Here is a 10,311-nt window from a genome sequence, read left to right on the forward strand (position 1 = left end):
AGTCTCCTTCTGTCGCCCAGGCTAGAGTGCAATGGCATGATCTCAGCTCACTGCAACCTCTGCCTCCCAGGCTCAAATGATTCTCCTGTTTCAGCCTCCCTAGTAGCTGGGATCACAGGTGTATACCACCACAGCCAGCTAAGAGATGGGGTTTCACCATGTTGGCCAGGCTGGTCTTGAACTCCTGACCTCAAGTGATCCATCCGCCTCGGCCTCCCAAAGTGCTGGGATTATAGGCGTGAGCCACCACGTCCAGTCAGATTTTAATCTTAAATAGATTTTTCCTTCTTTTTGGCGACAGTCTCCCTCTGTTGCTCAGGCTGGAATACAGTGGCGCCATCTGGGCTCACTTCAACCTCCACCTCCTGGGTTCAAGCAATTCTCCTGCCTCAGCGCCCCCTAGTGGCTGGGATTACAGGCACGCGTCACCACGCTCGGCTAATTTTTGTATTTTTAGTAGAGACGCGGTTTCACCATGTTGGCCAAGCTGGTGTTGAACTCTTGACTTCAGGTGATCCACCCACCTCGACCTCCCGAAGTGCTGGGATTACAGGCGTGAGGCACCATGCCCAGCCTTTTCTTCTTGTTTTGTAATAAATGACCAACATTTTTTTGTGTGTATTAATGTTAATAAGTTAACATACAGATACGTTATATTTGATATTTATTATGTAGTATAGTATATATTATGTATTTTATTATATTCATTTGTATTATTATACAATAAAACATATTAACTTATAAATGAGTTAACAAGAAGATGGTCAGGTTCCTACCACCTTGAAGGTAAAATCCAATATCTTAAGCAAGGCTATGAAGTTCTTCACAGACTATCTTCAAATTACTTTATCATTTCCCTATTCATACACACCAAACCCTTAAGCTGCACTTCTTTCTTTCTTTCTTTCTTTCTTTTTTTGAGACGGAGTCTCATCTGTCACCCAGGCTGGAATGCAGTGGCACGATCTCCGCTCACTGCAAGCTCTGCTTCCCGGGTTCATGCCATTCTCCTGTCTCAGCCTCCCCAGCAGCTGGGACTACAGGCGCCTGCCACCACACCCAGCTCATTTTTTGTATTTTTGTAGAGACGTGGTTTCACTGTGTTAGCCAGGATGGTCTCCATCTCCTGACCTCATGATATGCCCGCCTCGGCCTCCCAAAGTGCTGGAATTACAGGCGTGAGCCACCGTGCCCGGCCAGCTGCACTTCTTTCATGCCTTCATGTCTCCTGGTCTTTTCACTTTGCCTGGAATGCCCTTCCCCCACCTTGTGTACCTCATGAACACTTACCTAGTTTTTGGAACCCAGACCAAAGGGCACCTCCTCCGTGAGATTTTTGCAATGCTTACGGTGTCTGGGATTCCCCATATCTCATTGCTTTCCCATCTGTTCTCCTATAGGATTTGTGTCCATGTCTCTATATATGATTTTTTTTTCTTTCTTTCTTTCTTTTTTTGTTGAGATGGGTTCTCACTCAGTTGTCCAGACTGGAATGCAGTGGCTCAATCTTGGCTCACTGCAGCCTCTGCCTCCCAGGTTCAAGCACTTCTCCTGCCTCAGCTTCTGGAGCAGCTGGGATCACAGGCACCTGCTTCCACACCCGGCTAATTGTCGTATTTTTAGTAGAGACAGGGTTTCACCATGTTGGCCAGGCTGATCTCAAACTCCTGACCTAAGGTGACCCACCTGCCTCGGTCTCCCAAAGTATTGGTGTAGAGCTTATAGCTTGCAGTGAACGCCAAGAATGAGTTCTTAGACAATTCCAGCTGAGCAGGGCGGGAGTGGGGGCAGCTCTTCTAAGAGAGTCAACCTTAGCATCCGTCCGCCAAGTATTTATTGAAAGGGCTTGTTAGGCCGGGCGCGGTGGCTCAAGCCTGTAATCCCAGCACTTTGGGAGGCTGAGACGGGCGGATCACGAGGTCAAGAGATCGAGACCATCCTGGCTAATACGGTGAAACCCCGTCTCTACTAAAAATACAAAAAACTAGCCGGGCGAGGTGGCGGGCGCCTGTAGTCCCAGCTACTCTGGAGGCTGAGGCAGGAGAATGGCGTAAACCCGGGAGGCGTAGCTTGCAGTGAGCTGAGATCCCGCCACTGCACTCCAGCTCGGGCGACAGAGCAAGACTCCTGTCTCAAAAAAAAAAAAAAAAAAAAAAATGAAAGGGCTTGTTAAACCACAAACATCCACTAGATGGCTTTTTTGAGGTCGGGTCGTGAGGCACCTATGGCCTTGTAAAAACAAACTGCATTCTCAGGAGGCTGTTTTCAGCGTTCCTTATCACACCACACACTCCACTCCTTGTCCTGTTTTCAGGGTCAAGTTTCATTCTCATGCACAAATAACATACACACAACGCCTCAGTATTTTTCCATGCCCCGACCTCGAATGCCTTGTACATAAGCTTGAATATGTTGCCATGTGTCCCCCATATCTCCCCCTTCTTTAATTCTTAAAGCTTGCTGGTCATCTCATGCAAGGTAAGCTTCCCTGGTCATAGATGCATCGGGTGGCAGTATAGAGCCTTCTGCAAATGCCTAGCAAACAGATACAAAAAAGGGTACAACAGCCATCATCCAAATGCATATATTTAAACCAGACAACCAAGTGTTCGGGTTTAACCATTGAAAGCCTCTCGTAATTGCTGAAGGGTACTTGTTTGTAATTGCTGCAACCATTCCTCAAGTTGTTTCTTTAATTCACACTCAAGAGTGGAAATTTGAGAACACAAATGGTGGTGATAAGCCCCTTGCAGATGTGCTTTCACTCTCTCCCAAGCATATTGGGAGCTATTATATGTCAGGGGTGTGATACAGATAGAATTATATTGCCAATCACAATGTAAATTTTGACAGGTAATGAATGCCTGCTGTTGATTCCCCAGCTATATAACAGTGGCTTCAAGAGCCTTCAGGTGAGACAGAATAGTTTTATCAATATTTACCTGTTCTTGAAATTCATGGGTTACATTATATACCATGTGGTTCACCACTGAGGCTGTGTGAATAGATTCTGTCAGAGAAACAGCTGCAGTAGCAGCAGTTGCTAATATAATAATAGCTGAGACTAAAAAGGCAATTAAAGTGGCCAGAAATCTTTTATTTTTTCAAGTATGAGACAGTGCTTTTTTAAACAGCTGCAGGGTGGAATCTGCTTCCCAGCTCCGGGTTAAATTTACAGGTAGCCACAATTCCACACACCATTTTAACGTCATGACATAGGTTGTATTCAACTGCATAACATTTCGGTGAGACAAGCATGTAGCACACCAACTACTGGAAGAGACTTTAATACTATAAAAGGATTGATTCTGCTCTACGTTAGGAACACCTTACCCAAACAAAAGTATATAAGGGTGCATAGTACAAATCAGGGCAGTGTCAGTAACATTACTATGCAAAGAGAGGGTATAGTTGCCACTGCTAGTAATATACTCACCATGTGAAAGAACCCGTTCAAAAAGGGAAATCCTAATCTCCAAATTTGGGTATGAGCAGGGCTTAAAGCTCGTTTCCCTTTCAGTTGTAATACTGGTCCTGAAAGCCCACACTCTGACTAGGTAAAAGAACTACTGGAGGGACTTCTAAATCCAATAGTCTGATTTGCAGACAGAAGATTACCATGGGGACCCCAATCAAGTAAGGTGCCATTATCAAACAGAGGCCCTTGACACGGCGCAGGCTGTCTGTACGGCAACCACTGGACGGCCTCAAACTTATATCGCCAGTCCCTACTCGGACGGCATATAGTAAGATCAGGCACTTGTGAAGCTTCATTAGAGACCTCAGTAAGATTAGTAGAAATAAAAGTCAAGTTTGCAAGCTTAGCATCCCTTTTAGGCTTATAGTAAAGATACTCCTGAGGGATGAGAGTAACACACTTATGTGCTATTGTGGAAAAACAAAGAGGGGGATTACTAGACAATAAAATCAAGGAGTAATTAAATTTAATCCATCCCAAATTTTCAGTTAAGGTATAAGACAGGGGCATCCATCAGCCTCCTGTCCAATAAGTATCATTAGATGACAAAGGCAAGTCAGCATCCCACCATGTAATAACATTAAAAACGGGTGCAGTGGCTCACGCCTGTAATCCCAGCACTTTGGGAGGCTGAGGCAGGCGGATCATGAGGTCAGGAGATTGAGACCATCCTGGCTAACACTGTGAAACCCCGTCTCTACTAAAACTACAACAAAATTAGCCGGGCGTGGTGGCAGGCACCTGTTGTCCCAGCTACTTGGGAGGCTGAGGCAGGAGAATGGCATGAACCCAGGAGGCGGAGCTTGCAGTGAGCCGAGATCGCGCCACTGCACTCCGGCCTGGGTGACAGAGCAAGACTCTGTCTCAAAAAAACAAACAAACAAACAAAAAAACAGCGGGATCTAGAACATGACTCCAATAAACATGTTCTTGAGCTGATCCCACTTGGCAAAGGACAAGAATTACCAGCCACCCCAACATCCATGTCTGTCTTACTTTCTCAGAAGTTTCCCTAATTACCATCAGATACACAAGAAGCCAATTCTCTGCAGTTGCAGGGCCTTCCACGTCTGCAAGCTGAATAGATGCCTATTGATCCAGTTTCTTTAGCTGTCCCCAGGTAATGTCAGGTGCCTTCCGAGGCATCACCGTCATTGTCAGTTGGTTCTCCAACGACAGGTCCTGTTCTTGAGAAGAGAGTCCCATATTCCCCCTTTTTTGTTTATTAAGATATACTTTAGGAGTTTGATGAGTGCATTTAACAATGGCCTGACTGGTTGAGTTATAAGGAATACCAGTTTTGTGTTGTATGTGCCAAAGTTGCAGTGCATATGCAAATTGAGCACTAAGATAGCAAGGTCCATTATTAGTTTTTTTCTTTTTTTTTTTTTTTTTTTGGTGAGACAGAGATTCACTCTTGTTGCCCAGGCTGGGGTGCAATAGCGCCACCTCGGCTCACCACATCCTCCACCTCCCAGGTTCAAGTGATTCTCCTGCCTCAGCCTCCCGAGTAGCTGGGATTACAGGCATGTGCCACCACACCTGGCTAATTTTGTATTTTTAGTAGAGATGGGGTTTCACTGTGTTGCCCGGGCTGATCTTGAACTCCTGACCTCAGGTGATCCACCCACCTCGGCCTCCCAAAGTGCTGGAATTATAGGCCACTGAGCCCGGCCCATTATTAGTTTTTATAGTGTGTGGAAGGCTTAGAGTTATAATAGATTTAAACAGATGAGCAATTGCATCTTTGGTTTTTTTCTCTGGTCTGGAGGGTGGCATGTATCAGGTCTGTGTAAGTGCCCATGGTAACGTGGAGAAATTTGAAACATCCAAAGGGTGGATACTGAGTAACATCAGTTTGCCAAATAGCATTAGGCACCAGACCTCGTGGGTTGGCACCAAGGCCTAAGGAAAAAGGGGAAGGAGAATGCCGTCGGCAATCAGGACAAGTTTTAATAATCATGTGAGCTTGAGTAAGTGTCAAATGAAACTGTTGTTTAAGACTGTGGGCATTCTGATGAAAAAAAGCATGATCAGCTTGAGCTCGCAAAAAGGCAGGTGAATTTGCAAACCACATGTATGGTCATACCAGAGCATCAGCTCGAGCGTTGCCTTCTGATAAGGGACCAGGTAACCCAGAATGAGAGCGAATATCTGTGATGTAAAGAGGGTGACGACAGGCACAGAGGAGCTCTTGCGCTGCAAGAAACAAAGCTAATAAGGGTTTATTAGTAATGCCCTTCACATGTGAAAGATCTAAATGAGTAATACTATACCCCACATAAACGGGATCACTAACTATATTTATGTCTTGGTGAGGACAAGTTTGTAAGGCCAATATCTGGGCACCTAATGCCGCCTGTTGCGTAGTTTTTAAAATGCTCCTGGATTTTGTGCTGCCAGTTCTGCATGGCATCTTGCCACAATACAGCTGCTTTTTCAGGTTTTTGTTTTTTTTTTTTGAGCCACCTGTAAAGACAGTGGTGGCATGAAGTAAAGGCTCAGAGACAACAATAGATACAAATTTAACAGGTACAGTTTTTAAAAAGTTCAGGAGCTTAGAGGCTGGTAAATGAAAGCTGTTATTACCAATAAAGTCAGCAATAAAGCATAACTACTTGCCAATCAAAATCATAAGCTAAGAGAGTATGAAATTGTTCCTTGCTTAAAGGTAGGAAAAGAATAGCAGGGTCATATCCTGACAGCCAGATGCAACATTGGCATCGCTTTATGAGAAGAGAAGCTATTAAATCTGTAGTCTTTTGTATATGTTTAGGGAGATTATGAGACAGGTACATAACATATAAAATACAGAAATGGCAAAAGATAAAGCCAGCTGTTAATCTAAGGCATGATATTTTAAGTGATTTTCACAATATTTTGGCCCTTGAAAGTAATTAGAATGTGACTGCAAGTCGCCAGGATAATAAACCTCCATTGAGTTAACTTAAATGTGTAAAAAAAAAAAAAAGAAAAAACTTTTTAAAATGTCCTTTGGTGTTGGCCATTTTCCTGCAACAGCCTTTAACTGGAATGTCTTAGAAGTGAGCTTGGGAAAGTAGGGTTGTGGCTGGTTTCTTTTTATTCGTTCTGGGCTCCTTAGGCAGCTTCTCTTTTTAATAGCCTGCCACTTGTTGCTGTCCTTATCCTGAGAGGAAGGAAGGAAGACTACAAGTGGCGTAAGAGGTTAGAGAATGACCGGGTGGTAAAGCGCATGTGTAAGCGGGAAGGCTGGGGGCAAGAGGGTAACAGGCTGGGAGAAAACCATTCCCCTTATCTTCTAGGCCACCGACACCTGGAGCCAACCCTGTTAGGTAAGGTACTGGAAATATGCTCGGCTTTTTATTATTTTTACCACCCCCAAGCAGAGAGGCTCAGGGGAGGAGCAGACACGCAGCACAGGGTCTGCTTTGAAGTTTCTTAGCCACAGTGTTTTTAAACATTTTATAAAAAAGCAAAACAAACATTTCTTACTGTGGCGTCTGTCCTCTGAAGATGACAACAGGTGGCAGATCTCATCCACCTTAGCCTAGTTAGCATTTAATATATGGCTATGGGAGAGCGTCCCTCATTAGCGGGCTCCTCCCCCAGGGCTCTGTACTCTAGACCGCTCCACACTCCTTTGCCCACCTTAGGCTAGTAAGATCGGGGTGCACATGGACTGTTTCTTAGCCCTTTCCCTAGGGGGCCAGGGAAGACAAGGAATTGCTTGTCAACTGAGACATGTGAGGGGTGGCAGGGAAGGGCAGAAGTAGGAAAAGCAGCAGCACAGCAAGCAGCAAGCCACTTCCTGGGCGCAGTTACTAAGGCACGTGACCGTGGTGAGGCGGATCCTCAGGACCAGGCTGGAGCTGCCTGCTCTGTGCTTTTTGGCCTCCCCTGTCACCACAAACCCAGAAAGGGGTAACCTGCCCAGACTGCCAGTGACCAAATGGGCACTCCCTGGCATCTTAGCAACTCTGCTGCCCCAGGCCTCTGTGGGCAGCAAGAAAGCTAGAGCTAGCTGGGATAAAACCTAGGAAGTAGCATGCGACTTCCCCTTATACTCCAGAAAAACAGAAAAAAGACAAGGCCAGAAAGGCTGATGCTGGAAGTAGGAAATGGGAACTTGCATGTTAGGAAGACAATCATAATCACCCACTTTCCTTTCCTCCTGGCGGCACCCCTCCAGCAGGGTAGTTTGTTGAGGAGACGCGGCCACCCGATTATACCGACATCGCTGACCAGGGGATTTTATCTAAGAACTGTCCCTGGGCCAGCCTCCAGTCTCCTTAAGGGGTATGGGAGATCCTGTTGGCTGAACAGGGCCAACAAATGCAGGTCCCTTTAAGGGTGGAGGAAAGGCGGGCAATAGGTTTTCTATACGGGGAGGAAAAGTCTCCGGTCCGTCCTTATCCTCACTAGAAAAAATGTCCTCCTTAGGCCCCTCTACAGAAGGGACTGAAGAAGAGAGAGGAGCACCGCCCCGCCCCCGCTGTTCTGGTTCCTGTTTTTCCTCACTAGAAAAAATCTCCTCCTTATTCACCATAGAAGGGAATGAAGTGGGGAGAGGAATCTCTCCCTTCAAATCTTCTGAATTCTTTTCAGGTGGAGATAATGGGCCGTCTAACCGCGATCTGACAGATAAAGAGGACACAACGCCCAGGTGGTCAAAATAGTAAAATTAGTAAAATGACCTTGCTCATATCTTCTTTTCAGGCAGCGACCTACTTGCTCCCATAGCTCTAAATCTAAGGTTCCTTGATCAGGAAACCAAGGGCATTCCTGCCGAATTAAAAGCATGAGCTTGTGTAGAGCTCCAGGCACTACAGTGCACTGGAGAGCCTTAAGTAGCTGTTGCACTGTTAAAAAATAGTTTGGGCCGGGCGCGGTGGCTCAAGCCTGTAATCCCAGCACTTTGGGAGGCCGAGACGGGCGGATCACGAGGTCAGGAGATCGAGACCATCCTGGCTAACACGGTGAAACCCCGTCTCTACTAAAAATACCAAAAAACTAGCCGGGCGAGGTGGCGGGCGCCTGTAGTCCCAGCTACTCCGGAGGCTGAGGCGGGAGAATGGCGTAAACCCGGGAGGCGGAGCTTGCAGTGAGCTGAGATCTGGCCACTGCACTCCAGCCTGGGCGACAGAGCGAGACTTCGTCTCAAAAATAAATAAATAAATAAATAAATAAATAAAATAAATAAAAAATAGTTTGTGTTCTTTGGTTATTTCCTGACCCATGGTAACCCAACCCCTGATATTTTATGTGTGGGTCGTGTACTTCTGATGGGAGTCAGGACTGTCCCTTACCGGGATTCCCCGAAAATTGATGAGCTGGCCTCCTTCACACGGAACTTCAAGGCGATCATGTCGGGGGCACCACTTGCAGAGCTTATAGCTTGCAATGAATGCCACGAATGAGTTCTCAGACAATTCCAGCAGAGCGGGGCAGGGGGCAACTCTTCTTTTTTTTATTATTATTATACTTTAAGTTCTGGGTTACATGTGCTGAACACGGAGTTTTGTTACATAGGTATACACGTGCCCTGGTGGTTTGCTGCATCCATCAACCTGTCACCTACCTTAGGTATTTCTCCTAATGTTATCCCTCCCCTAGCCCCCCACCCCACAACAGGCCCCGGTGTGTGAACAGACACTTCTCAAAAGAAGACATTTATGCAGCCAACAGACATATGAAAAGATGATCATCATCACTGGTCATTAGAGAAATGCAAATCAAAACCACAATGAGATACCATCTCACGCCAGTTAGATGGCGTATCTCTTAGAAGAGGGTATCTCTTCTAAGAGAGTCCGCCCCAGCATCTGTCCGCCAAGTGTTTATTGAAAGGGCTTGTTAAACCACAAACATCCACTAGATGGCTTTTTTGAGGTCGGGTCATGAGGCACCTGTGGCCTTGTAAAAACACTCAAACCGCATTCTCAGGAGGCTGTTTTCAGCGTTCCTTATCACACCACATACTCCACTCCCTGTCCTGTTTTCAGGGTCGAGTTTCATTCTCATGCACAAATAACATACACATAGCGCCTCTGTATTTTTCCATGCCCCGACCTCAAACGCCTTGTACATAAGCTTGAATATGTTGCCGTGCGCCCCCCACAGTTGGCATCACAGGCATGAGCCACCATGCTGGCCTATATTAGCATTATTATTACCATTTTCATTATTAATGTATCTGTCTTCTTGATGTAAGGAGCATGTTCTATTTCTTCCTTATTTCTTGTACTGAGAGCTCTAGAAATGTTCCATCAATGAGGGACTGATGAAATGAAATAAATAAATGGAATTGGGGAAAGTTACCCTTATCTCTTTGCAGGATATGAATTGAAAAAACTCGCTTATCTTTCCAAACTTGGAATGAAAGTGAGAAATGGCAAGGTCACTGATATGGAAGGGAAGGCAAAAGGGTGTTATAGTGAGTCATATGCCAGCTTGGAGCCCTAGACCTGGGCAGGTGGGGACACAGGTCACCTTTCTTGGCTGTCAAAACAAATGAGAGTTATAAAACCTCCACCCCTTAGTTCCATTACACTTCATACCTGTTTATCCTGTCCGTATGTTTGGAAGCTTGCCTGTTCCTTTTACATACGCTTTCTGTAGCAAGTGACTTCTAGGTTTAATAAAGAAGAAGAAAAACCCAGAGGTAATACTAGATTGGAAAATAGGAAAACTGGTATTCTTGAGTTGTAATCAGGAGGTCACAGAATTGAGAAAATCTTAATTAACTGATTGGAAATGAAGAAATGCTTTTTCTTAGAGTACCTAGAGTACCTTTGAATAAATGATTTCAAATGATTAGGAGTTGACTCATCTTTTAAAATTGTGGAAAACTT

This window comes from Colobus angolensis, unplaced genomic scaffold (assembly GCF_000951035.1).
Source record: "Colobus angolensis palliatus isolate OR3802 unplaced genomic scaffold, Cang.pa_1.0 Scaffold36, whole genome shotgun sequence".
NCBI classification, from domain to species: domain Eukaryota; kingdom Metazoa; phylum Chordata; class Mammalia; order Primates; family Cercopithecidae; genus Colobus; species Colobus angolensis.